Source organism: Brachyhypopomus gauderio, chromosome 2 (assembly GCF_052324685.1).
Source record: "Brachyhypopomus gauderio isolate BG-103 chromosome 2, BGAUD_0.2, whole genome shotgun sequence".
NCBI classification, from domain to species: Eukaryota; Metazoa; Chordata; class Actinopteri; order Gymnotiformes; family Hypopomidae; genus Brachyhypopomus; species Brachyhypopomus gauderio.
Genome location: NC_135212.1, coordinates 1640653 through 1654077, shown reverse-complemented (window position 1 = coordinate 1654077; position 13425 = coordinate 1640653).

Genomic DNA, 13425 nt, shown 5'->3' with positions numbered 1-13425 from the left:
TTCATAGTAGGAAATAAGTTCCTGGAGGTATTCAGGAGCAAGCCCGTGCAGTGCTTTATATGTTAATAATAGAATTTTAAAATCAATACGGAATTTAACTCGGAGCCAATGCAGGGCTGATGGGACTGGTCTAATATGCTGAAATTTTCTAGTTCTGGTCAGAACTCTGGCTGCGGCATTTTGAACTATTTGAAGTTTATTTAGATTCCTATTTGAACATCCTGACAGTAGTGCATTGCAGTAGTCTAATCTAGAGCTAACAAAGGCATGCACCAATTTTTCTGCATCATCCTGTGATAATGCATTTCTTAATTTGGCAATGTTGCGGAGATGTAGAAAAGCTATCCTAGTAGTATTATCTATGTATTTATCAAATGATAGGTCAGAGTCGAGTATGACGCCTAGGTTTTTGGCTACTGTGCCAGGTGTAATGGGGTAGTCTGCAAGATTAAGCATTAGATCTGGAATTTTTTGTCTTGCGGCCTTAGGGCCCACAAGGAGAACTTCTGTTTTGTCCTCATTTAGTTGGAGGAAGTTTAGAGACATCCAGCATTTAATATCTCTTACACTGGCCTCAATTTTTCCTAAACTGAGTTTGTCATCAGGTTTGGCTGATATGTAAAGTTGAATGTCATCTGCATAGCAGTGAAAATTGACATCATGTTTGTTTATAACTGTGCCCAATGGTTGCATATATAATGTAAATAATAGTGGTCCTAAGATGGAGCCTTGCGGGACCCCATATTTAACTATTGTCAAGTCAAGTCAAGTCAAGAGAACTTTATTGTCAAAAATCTATGTAACAAGGTTAACACAGAAGTTTGAAATTGCGTTTGGCCAGTTCCAATGTGCAGTTTAGCAAACATATATTGATAATCACTCACTAACTCACTTACACACACACAAGCAGTGCAAATTAACATACTGTTACAGAATATTAACATAGTAATACACACACACACACACACACACACACACACAGTGTGCAGTAAAAAAACAAAGGCTAGACACACACACACACACACACACACACACACACACACAGTATGCAGTAAAAGGGCTAAAATACTAGACAATAGGTAGGTATACATACATACACATAGCAGCAGAAAGGACAGTCAGTGGTCAAGTAGTTGGATGTAATATGTAAGGTGCAAGGGTAAAGTGCAAGGTGCATGATGAAAGAAATGGAATGATTATGAGTAACTTTGGAATGTTTATGTGGTTCTCATCAGTGTGTTGATGAGTCTGATGGCTTGTGGAAAGAAGCTGTTTCCCAGTCTGGTGGTACGGGACCGTACGCTACGGTAGCGCTTCCCTGATGGGAGTATTGAAAACAGTTTGTGTGCTGGGTGTGTTGGATCTTTAGTGATGTTCATTGCTCTCCTGAAGCAGTGTGAGGTGTACAGATCCTTGATGGCTGGTAAGGGTGATCTGATGATCTTTTCTGCAGTCCTCACCACCCTCTGTAGTGCCTTCTTGTCTGCAGATAGACAGCTGCCATGCCAGACAGAAAGGTTGCTGGTCAGGATGCTTTCAATGGCACCCCTGTAGAAGGTGGTGAGTGCGGATGTGGGCAGGTCGGCCCTTCTCATCCTCCGCAGGAAGTGGAGTCGTGTCTGTGCTTTCTTGACCAGGGCGGTGGTGTTTGTAGACCATGTGAGATCATCTGTGATGTGCACTCCCAGGAACTTTGTGCTTTTCACAGATTCCACAGCACTGCCATTTATGATGAGTGGGATGTGTGTTTGTTGTTTTTTCCTAAAGTCCACAGTTATTTCTTTTGTTTTGTTGACGTTGAGAAGCAGGTTGTTCTTCTCACACCAGTTAATGAGTTGCTGTACCTCCTCTCTGTATGCTGAGTCATCGTTGTCAGTGATGAGACCCACCACTGTTGTGTCATCGGCAAATTTGATGATGTGATTTGTATCAAATCTGGCACAGCAGTCGTGGGTCATCAGCGTGAACAGCAGGGGAGATAGCACACATCCTTGCGGGACCCCGGTGTTTATGATGGTGGTCGCTGAGGAGTTATTTCCAACTCTGACTGTCTGTGGTCTATTTGTGAGAAAGTCCAGCAGCCAGTTGCACAGTGAGGTGCTGATACCTATTTGACTTAGCTTGTTCACCAGGTGTTGGGGGATGACAGTATTGAACGCAGAGCTGAAGTCAATGAACAGCAGCCGTGCATGACTGTTTTTGTTCTCCAGATGAGCCAGGCATAGATGGAGTGCTGTTGCTATAGCATCATCAGTGGAGCGCCCGGGGCGATAAGCAAATTGATATGGGTCCAGAGTAGTGGGGATGGTGGATGTTAAGTGGGCCTTTACAAGTCTTTCAAAGCACTTCATCACGATGGAAGTGAGTGCTATGGGTCTGTAGTCATTAAGTGATGATATTGGTGACTTTTTAGGTAGTGGTACAATGGTTGTAGCTTTGAAGCTTGCTGGTATGATGGCTTTGTTCAGAGAGATGTTGAATATGTCTGTGAGGACGTCGGTGAGTGAGTCAGCACAGTCTCTGAGCACACGCCCAGGTATTGTACATTTGGATGGAATATTATTGAGCTCTACAAACTGATGGCGATTTGTCAAGTAAGAATAAAACCATGAAAGGGCTGTGCCTGAGACTCCAACCCAGCATTCTAACCGTTTTAGCAAGGGATGGGGCCAGAGCAGATTACGGCATCGGACATCGTCTGGGCCAGTTTAACCACCTCTTTAATATTACACTTAGTCACCTCTGACTGCCGCAGACGTATATCGTTGGCCCCTACATGTATGACTATCCTAGAGAATCTCCTATGGGCTAACAGTCTAAGGTTGCCACTAATGTCCGGCGCTCTGGCTCCCGGTAAACAGCTGACTGTAACCACTGGAGCCCCTACAGCAGGGATGTCAAAGTCAAATACACCGAGGGCCAAAAAAACAAATTTGCTACAAGCCGAGGGCCGGACTGGTTCAATGTTTATTAAAACATATTAAAATGATTGCACATAGCCTATTGAACCAAGACCTAACACAGTGTATATTATTTTATGCTTAAATGAATAAAGCAATATTTTCTTATTTTCAAGTGAAAATATTTTTCAACAAGCAAACATGAATAAAGTAAAGGTTTGAAAAGTGCTGGAATTTAAGCTAAAGTACTTGAAAATGCTTGAAATTGTAACTACTTCGTTTCACAACAAATAACTATCTGACTGAACAGTTCTCTTGTATCTTGTAATTCCAGGACGAAACATGAGAGAACGTGAAGACGTTAATATTGGGCGTTTTGAAAATAAACAACCATTAAATAATGTGAATAAAAAGCGAATTATTTCGAATCATTTCGAATATATGTATAAATATTTAACTTAATTAAGTTTAACGTGCTGGGAAATATTGAAATGAACCTTGAAAGTGACGTACAAGTGCTTTAATTCCACCTTATAAAGATGTATGAACCCTGCAAACATGACTGTTCATTGTGCTGAGGCGCGGCGCGCGCAAAGTACAAAATTCGAGAGATGCACGACCTCGCGAATCGACAGCGCGCGAGACGCTCGCGCACGAGCTGAGCCACTGCGATTACGTTATTTTCGCCGCGCTGACCGCTTGTGCGCGCTGCAGTGACTTCGCGGGCTACCGTTGCATTGTGGGGAATGTAGTATTTGTGCGTGCAAAACACCAGCGGGTGGCTGTGGCCTGCGGGCCGGTTCTAATAGTAATTAAATATCATCCAGGGGGCCATAGATAATCAATTCTCGGGCCGGATCTGGCCCGCGGGCCTTGACTTTGACATATGTGCCCTACAGGAATAGCAACTTTCACGTGCCGGACTATAGAGTCTCCTATCACCAGAGTCTGTGAGACAGGCTCCTCAGCGGGTGTAGCACTGAGCGGGGCAAACCTGTTGGACACGTGAACCGGGGAGTGGTGCTCTGGTGGGCTAGTGCTGGCATTAGCGGTAGCTGCAGCCCTCGCTCTCCGACTACGCCGCCGAGACGTCACGTCACCCATTCGCCCCGCTGTGAGGGCTCTATCGCCGGAGTCACGGAGGCGCTAGTTCTCCCTGGCGCGTCCACAGCTACTACAGACCCTGTCTCTCTATCCCTCAATAATGAGTGGACGCGGCACTCTAAACTTTCCACTTTCGCCACAAGAGAATTAACTAGTTTGCACCTCTCACAGATACTATCACTATTACTATCAGTGGCAAAAGGGTCTAGGCTAAACATGCCACACTCCGAACAGGGAAACAAACCAACACCAGCCATGAATAAATCAAAACACTTACCGCGTCTAGCCGAGTTATACAAACTTACGCTAGTTGATTTGTAGAAGCAGAAAGTTTGTCAGTGGCCAGAATAATCAACTGCCCGTCTTGATAGTGGAAGTACTATCTGTAAAAAATTATCTAGGAAGGCAAAAGGTAAAGATTAGCACGTAAACAGATTATTACACTTTAGAGAGACAATCAAAATTCGCTCCGCAGCAGCGTCAGCAGGAAGCAGCGTCAGCAGGAAGCAGCGTCAGCAGGAAGCAGCCTGATCTTCTGGTCTACCTGGGTACCAGCAGTGATCTGCAAATCATTTCACCCAGGGTTACCCACTGTTTCAACGTGCCATCACATTCCAGAACCCCCACATGGGTGTCGCCCCTTGCTGGGGCCAGGACGGACTCACAGCGAGGTTGACCATCTCGTAGAGTCCTTGCGCTCGGACCGTGACCCCCAGGAGAGCCTGAGCCACCGAGATGGAAACATCAGAGTGGATATCCGGCCCATCCCTCCTGAACACTGGACTCTTTTGGACCTGTGGGTCAAACCAGGACACACTAGTACAGGAGATCATAGGCACATGATGAGCTCATTTCCTGGTACTTCAAGCATTACTTGTCTGGCCGGTCTCCTTTAGAATAAGAGCAGGTAGAGCAGGTATCATATCCTTCATGACTTGTCTGCATTTTCATTTAAAGTGAGGTAACTCTGGACTTAAAAACCACTCAAGCACCAATATTTCTTCACTTCTGGCTTGATTTTTCTGTTGCATCTTATAAGGTACAGCTAGGCATTTACCATGCAATGGCATGGTTCAAGCGTGGGTAAACATAGGGCAAAAAATTTCAACCTTACTATCCCTGTCATACAATGACTTGAACAGATAAAGGCAATGGTTTATTTAACTTGTAGTCTAAATAAAGATGGGTGTAAAATTAAGTTAGCAAGTTAGAGGGGATGATTGTGTCATACTTTTCTGAATTAAATTAATGCTGTCTACATTAGACAGTAGTGTTGCACGGTATACCGATACTAGAGTAGTATTGCGATACTTCGTCATTAAAAACGATACAATACCCAATTTGCTTAGTATCGGTGCTATAGGCCCTTTTCACAACAAAGCGGAAATACGTCACCGCCGGGTAAAACAACTTCCTGTACTCGCAGAAGATAGTCGTTGTCAATTCACCTCAGCAAGGAGCGTGTATTTACTTCATCCCTGTCGTCGCTGCCGAGACTGAATTTTGAAGACGTTTCCATGATCGTTGGAAAACATTCAACAATTAATGGTTCCAAGTTGAATAGAGGCTACAAATTGTTTGTAGAAGAATTTATTCACTCATACCAGGGTAAGCTAACACCAGCTAGCACTAGCTAGGCATAACCCCGAGAAGTAGGGGTGCTGCAGCACCCCCTGTGGGCACTACGAGTATAACTTCAAACATCTGTAACTAAAGAAAAATTATGGATACCAAAAAATATAAATGAATAAAACAAATAAATGACAAAAAATTCATATTGTTACTACTACTACTTCTAATAATAATAATAATCTGGTTACAGTCCTTTCATCATCCACAGCAGCTAAATGGTGACCGAGTGCGCCTGGAACTTCAATTAAAAATGCTTGGTGATTTCATTCAAGGTTCACAGTGCAACAGCATGCAGGACATAGCAACAAGCATATCTAAGCTCCATCCTCAAACACGAAGTGTTTTCCAACAAGCTGGAAACTTTATAAAGCTTTGCCTCAGCCTTCCTGTCTCAGCCGCTTCATCTGAGAGAACGTTCGCTTGGAGTGAGATTTGAACCTGGAGGCGGTGGCGAGTGTAAATTTCTTTTTGGGGGGGGTGGGGTGGCGAACATAAGTTGTCAACGGGGGGGGGGGGGGGGTGTGAACGTAAAATGGACACAAATTAAGTATTATATCGCGATCTATCGATCGCTGGTGGTTGGCGCCAGAGCGAACTAGTAACTTATTGAATCATAGATATGGATCAGAGGTAAATAAACTAGATTTTTTTCAGCATGAGAAATCGGATATCGGATCGGTCACAGAGATATCGGAAGTGTGGCTTGAGAGCGTGTGAAGATGGTCAAATGCGTGTGTCTCACGCTCAATGCGTGAGAGTTGGCAACCCTGAGGTAGGACAGTGATTTGTCCTGCCGCTGTGCAGAGTGCATTTCTCTGTTAAATAGCTGGTGTATATGTATCTTGTGTGCTGTACTTGCTGTCAAACTCAGAGTGTAGGGCTTGTATTTGCATATTTGCTGTGACGTTGTAAAGTGCAACACTACCCCCCCCCCCTTTCAGCACCTCCTAAGCAAAATACCTTCCCGCGGCTATGTAGCTAGGTAACTAACTAACTATTATTTAACATATAGCTAGTTCCATTAGTCATCCTACGGAGTGGTAAAACAGTCTATATCAGGTATCACCAAATGGCGGACCGCGGTCCGGATCCGGACCCGAACGCCGTCCTGTCCGGACCCAATCACATTCCTGATTAACTGGATACGGACCCAAATGCCAAAAAAATTTTTACGGGAGACTATATTTTAAACCGGAGAATTTATTTTCAGACGAGTGTTACGTTCACCACCCATTTGAGTGTTACGTTGCCCCCTCCCCCGCTCAACAACTTTCGTTCGCCACCCCCCCCCCCCCCCCCCCCCGCTCAACAACTTTCGTTCGCCGTCGCGGACCCGGACCTAAGGTCTGAGCTATCTGCCAAAAATGGACCGCGGAAAGATTTAATTGATTACCCCTGGTCTATATTATTATGATATATATTATAGTATTACAAATGATACTGACAGCTTTAGTTAACAATATCTAGCTAGGTTAGCAAGCCGAGTAACGTCAGCTATTGATTGTTTGGTTTACATCAGTATCAATAAAGTTCATGACACACACCAAGTTATTAAGTGTTGTTGTTTATTCAGTGTCCAATATAGTCGACAGCAAAGTGATGGTCAGAGCTGGATGCTACCGGTCAGAGCTAGTTTCAGAGCCGGTTTCAGTGGAACAGTTGCTGTCCGCATTTGAAAGAGCAAACTCTCGGCTGTTGTTGGAAAAAAGAAAATTAAAGGCTAATAACTTGATGTGTCAATTTAGTGTTTTTCAGGAAGACTGTGGGAAAGCAGGAGTAAGGAGGCCTCAGTGGCCTTGAGGAGAACAGAAGGGGCCTATTCAGTGCAGGATGTGTAGCAAGCAGTTTTTAGATAACCAGGCACACAGGCTGGGAGAAGAGGAGCAGGTGAATTTCCATGGAGAGCAGCCAGGATTGGGGAGTTATCGAAACTTAACAAATCGAAACTTATGGACAGAGAGTATGAAAGAAAGGACATCGCCCAGCACGAGAGGCTTTTCGCTTGGACACTGCTGAGATCCACTTGGGTTAGGTAGATTCCTAGGCAAACTAGCACCAGTGCACTGAAGAGTTTGTACCACGTATACTTCTATTATATTGCATTCAATTATATTCTATATAAATCATTTTAAAAGAACTTTTGTTGTCAAGACTTTGCTTGGACCACTCAGTCAAAAACCAGTCGGTTCATCGGGGCGGTGTTGGGGCCCGTCTGGGTCGGAGAAGAAAATTCCCAGCACTGTCCACCACGAATGTGTACTCCCAGCCGAGAGCTTGCTCTTTTCTAGCTAGATGCTAGCGGGTCGAAGCTAGATGCTACCGCAAATGCTCAAATCTTCCACAACCTCCGCCTCTGGTGGACGAACGTGTACTCCCAGGCGAGAGCTTGATCTTTCAAATGCGGACAGCAACTGTTCCAATGAAACCGGCTGGGAACAGTAACAGTACCGGGGACAGTAACAGGGAACAGCACCAACTTTTAGCCCCGACCTTCCTACTATGTAGTCTGCAGCAGTGAAATGCTGGCGACACACAAAGATGCTTCGTATCACAAAGTTTTCCCCTTCATCTCTCCTAATTGCACAAACCCATTTTCTTTTTTGCTCGTCGTCAGCCAGAAAACCATGGAAACTGCGCGCACAGCAGTGCAGTGCTTGCCTCCTCTCTGCAGAATAAAAAGAAAACTCAGGGTTGCCAACTACACACGCATTTGACCATTTTCACACGTTCTCAAATGTGATTTCCGATATCTCACGCCGAAAAAAAATAATCTAGTTTATTAACCTCTGATCCACATCTATGATTCAATGAGTTACTAGTTCGCTCTGGTGCCAACCACCGCCAACACACCGTTGCCAACTCCTCAGTAAGGAAAGTCGTTATTGCTTGTCCTAAGAGTCAAGTGGCGACTTCGTGGCTGCATCTATGTAAACACACGTACGATTTGTAATTCACAGGTTTGAAAACTCGTTCTCGCCCCTACTGTGCAATTTGGTTAGGAATACAGCCGAGCTAAACTATCAAGTTGAAAGTAATCATAGTTTGCTTACCCATTTTGACCCAGTTCCCAACCCAAATTTAAGAATAGATTAACGGCGATAATTTTTATATCGCCCGATAAGAGTATCAAATTAACGAACGCCGTTAACGGCCCACCACTATATATATATATATATATATATATCATGGTCTGGTGGTAGGGAACTGGTCTTGTGACTGGAGGGTCATGGGTTCGATTCTCAGGCCTCAGGCCATGACTGAGGTGCCCTTGAGCACGGCACCTAACCCCAACTTCTCAGATCTGTTAAGATGATTGGCTGCAGTAAAAAATGATTGACAGCTAACTCTGGCTGATAATTGGCTTAATAAAAATCGATTGACCACGAAAGTCTAGCATCTGATTGGCTGCAATCGAAAATGATTGACACATGCTCCACCCTTTATCCACGCCCACTGGGGCTCTGGCTTGCAGCATTACCCTTCTCACTTTTTGTGGTGTTACTGGAGTCTTTTGTAGACTCGGAGATGAACACACATGGTCTTCAGTTACTGTCCTCAGCGAGCAGCGGGTGCTGCCGTGAGCCCCGCCCACAACACTCACAATGCAGTCTGACAGTCAGAGCAGACCCGCACCGCTCCACGTCCACGCTGCAAATGAACTGCGCATGCCCAAACCCGCCGCTGGTTGACCCCGCCCCGTATTTACAGAGCCAGATGTAAATATAATGGCGCATTTCCACTAGGGCCTGCTTGGCGCGGTACGGTTCGATTCGCGACGGTTTGTGAGTGTTTCCATTAGTACCACTTCCCTGTGAGCCGGCCCCTTCGGGTACTATTTTCGTACCGACTCGCTCGAGGTTCTAACCGTTCCGAAGCGGTACAGTTCTGTGACGTGGAGGAACAGCATGACACTGATTGGCCAGGGAGTGTCGTCACAGGTTGCGTCAGGAGAGCGACTCCTCCGCTATGCTATGGACTCCTCAGCCATTTTTAAAACCCAAGGAGCGAAGTCTGTTCCCTGGTCAAACGCCGAGGTACAAACCTTTCTGTTAATAATCAGCGATCAAAAAATCCAGGGCGAACTGGACGGGGTCACTAGAAATGTAAAGGTTTTTAGCGAGGTTTACATGCTAATGGCCACTCATGGCTACCAGCGGTCCGTTCAGCAGTGCCGGTCGGTCCAAGCTAAAAAAGCTTAACGCGATTACCGGGCGGTGAAGGACCATAACGGACGCAGCGGAGCAAACCGCAAAGACTGGAAATGGTTCCAGCAAATGGATGTCATATACGGTCACCGGCCAGCCAGTAACGGAAGAGAAAATGTGCCGGACAATGTCGGTGCTGGAGGCCACGGAGAATGGTGAGTGTATTGTGATTTCAGTTTTACTACTAGGCTCGTAAAAGATGTAATATAAACGTAATATGAACGCATCTATTGTAAACGCAGGAATTTAGAGCTGTGTTTGTAGTTAATGTTACCACCACAGTCACTACTGTACAATAGCTAGCTCTTAGCCTTGCTAGTTGCTAGTTAGCTGTAGCCATAAATAAAGCATGAGCAGTGAAGCATTGTGCAGTTACGCTATATCGTTGTTGCTTTCACGGGAATACTTGTGTTTAATATTTGTTATTTTTTACGTTCAAGATTCCCCTTCCACTGACGAGGCGAGCGGAGTTGGCGGAAAATGTTTCCTTCAACCGGGCTTTCCTCGGGGTGCTTGGCGAACTTGTGAACACCATGCGAGACAGACGCCAGTAAAAGCACACAAAATGTTGCTTGTAGTACTATAAATATTTATTTCATATAAAGCTATACGTATATATTTGCTTTTTGCACTTTTTTAAACTATAACTATATTATTTACATATGTTGTACTTTAACACTAGAAGTCCCTGAAATTTCAACCACCCCCCTGAAGTCCCAAAAGAGGGTCCAAAGAACCTTAGTCGAAACTGACACCTCTGGTGGCTCCAATTAACATCCATTCATTTGCAAAAGTGCCCATTGCCTGAGGAATCAGCAGGGGGGAGAAGAGCTGAACTTGCCTCCAGTGTTATGTAAATGAGGCGTGTGTCAGGTATGGGTGGTTGCTGCTGAAAGGTTGCACCTCCTTGGCTGCCATATGAGACTGTGCAAGATCTCTTGCAAGAAGTCTCTTCATCTACAGAACCATATGTTTGAGATTTGATTTGTGAAAGGTTGAAATAATGTGAAATTGACACAAACATAATATTTGAATTATAATGGCATATAAGTGGCATATTGATTAGTCAAAATGGCTCTGATATTTTTAACCTTATTTTAAGTAGTTTTGTCTTTTGAAAAACTGCTAATAGGTAAAAATGTTTTTACATAAATGTATACAAAAAACCCTCAGCTACTTGAATTAGAATAATATTATTGAGCAATTTTAACTTCAAGATCAAGATTTCGCATGTGTGTCTCTTCCAAATACAGCCATAACCAGCAAACAAAAATAGGAAATTTAGGAAATCTTACCAAAAGAGATATCACTACTACAGATTTTCACTACTCTCTGAAAACTAACAATGTGTTGTGTGTGACGTTTGTGAACCCTAGGCTTGAAAATTGCTTCATATGGGCTTTTCAAACTTTTTTTTTGGCCCACCTCCACCCTTTCACCTTTGGAGGACAACTTTGTTTTCATGTAAGGATCAAAAGAAAACAATTCTGTATAATACAGTACAATAGTGATAAAAACAATTGGGGTTAGGTGAACCATACAGGACAGGAGAGAAAAGAGGGGGAGAGAAACTAAAAAGGGAAAAGACAGAAGAGCAGAAAAAACAGCTCAAATGATTCACCAACTGCTGCTACTAAATGAAGAGCAGAAAGTAAGACATACAGCACAAATGACTGATGTATGTGTGTGTGAGTGTGTGTGTTTATGTAAGTGCAACATAGGATAAATGTACAGAATGTACTTATTAGCAAGGCCCCAGAGGCCAGAGGCAGGCAGAGAAAGACCAGGGAACCCCACCCGCCCACGGCCCCTCCAGGATCATGTCCAAAGCCTGCTGTGTACTGGAAACCTTTGCTATCCTTGCTTCTCAGTCAACAGAGTAAGTGAAATGTGTGGTGACATGAATTTTCATCCACATGTAGGTGGCTACAGTCATCTTTCTCTTTATTATAAAACTGACAGACATTATTTGAACTATAATTCCAAAACATCTCAAGTCTGCCTCCTTTGTACTAATTTTGGATTTTTTTCTCACTGCAAAAGGTGACATGATTATTGGTCAAAATAGCTAAAGTTCAGATTTCTCTGAAAGGGTCTTTTCTTCTCCATCTGAGTCAATGGATCAACATAGCTCACACTATCACCCATCCCCCCGTCTACCTAGAAGTGGCTGCATGACAAAGGATGGCCTCATGGCCTCATGATCCAAAATACCTCAGCACTGGCTTTTGGCAGGCTCAGGTAGAAATGTAGTAATGTTAGTAATGTTTTTCTTCTAAAAAAGATAAGTGGGTTCAAAATAACAATTTTGAAAAAAATTACCAAATTAATTGTGTTGATCCACCTCAAAAAAGGTCATGCAAAAGTCTGTAAGCTGGTCCTGAGTGTGTCTGCCCATCCCCCAGCTGCATTGTTGTGCAGGGGACATGCATAAGGTGAGAGAGGCAGTCAGAGGGCCTGGCTGAGAGCAGAAGCTACAGAGGACATGATGTAAGTTTAGAAATATATACAATAAAGTTGAAATGTTCTCAACAGAGCACTCACATACAATTATTCACTCAGTCTGCCACTCCCTCATTTGGGGAGAAACCTACACTATTGTGGCTATTCCCAACTTTAGACAATTTAGACAATTTTTAATCATGGAGGGGTCTGAAATTTTCGTCTTAGGTGCAAAATGGGGTCACTAAAGTGGGAATAGCCACAATACTGTAGCTTTCTCCCCAAATGAGGGACTGGCAGACTGGGTAGATAGTTGTATGTGAATGCTCTGATGAGAACACTCATGAACAATTGTGCAAATGTGAGATGTGTGGACTGCTACAGATACACGTGTGGCAAATGTACCAGGGAGATACCCTGGCAGTGCCAGGCATGTTCTGACAGACTGCTGAGTGACTGCTAAAGTGCTAGTCACACAAGAAGGACATGCCACTCACACACACACACACACACACACACACACACACACACACACACACACACAGCCCTGCACTGCAGCCTATTGTAAATATGTGTGGAATTGTTTTATTCCTTGTATTTTTTGTATAATTTTATGGCAATAATAAAAAGCATGGACATAAAAAAGCATGGAAACATAACAGTTGTTCTTTTGTATGTTTCTCATGCTGAAATTTCAGTCCTCCTGACTTAGACACAAATGCTTCTGGTCATTACTCACATGTACCTGGATATAAAATTTCTAATTTTCTATTTAAAATATAAAAAAATAATTTATTGTTTGTGCTTTGTTGCTCAGATAAAACTAAACTAAATACAATATATATAACCTTTATATTATAAAATACAATAAACTGAATAGAACTAACTAGAAACTAAATGGCCAAACTCAATGAAAAACAACAATTAGTTGTGAGCTGAAGCATGCCCCCTCCTGTGGTGCGCCAGTAATGGCCTTATTTACAGAACAAAAGTGCCTGCTTACAGCTGATAATAGGGTGTTAGCTAAAATCCTTCAGTTCTCTCGACCCTTCTCTGGGTTCCGATAGTAGAAGTGTTGAAAGACCCTTCTCTGGGACTTCTAGTGTTAAATATCTATTTCATAATAAAGTTTGATTTCATTT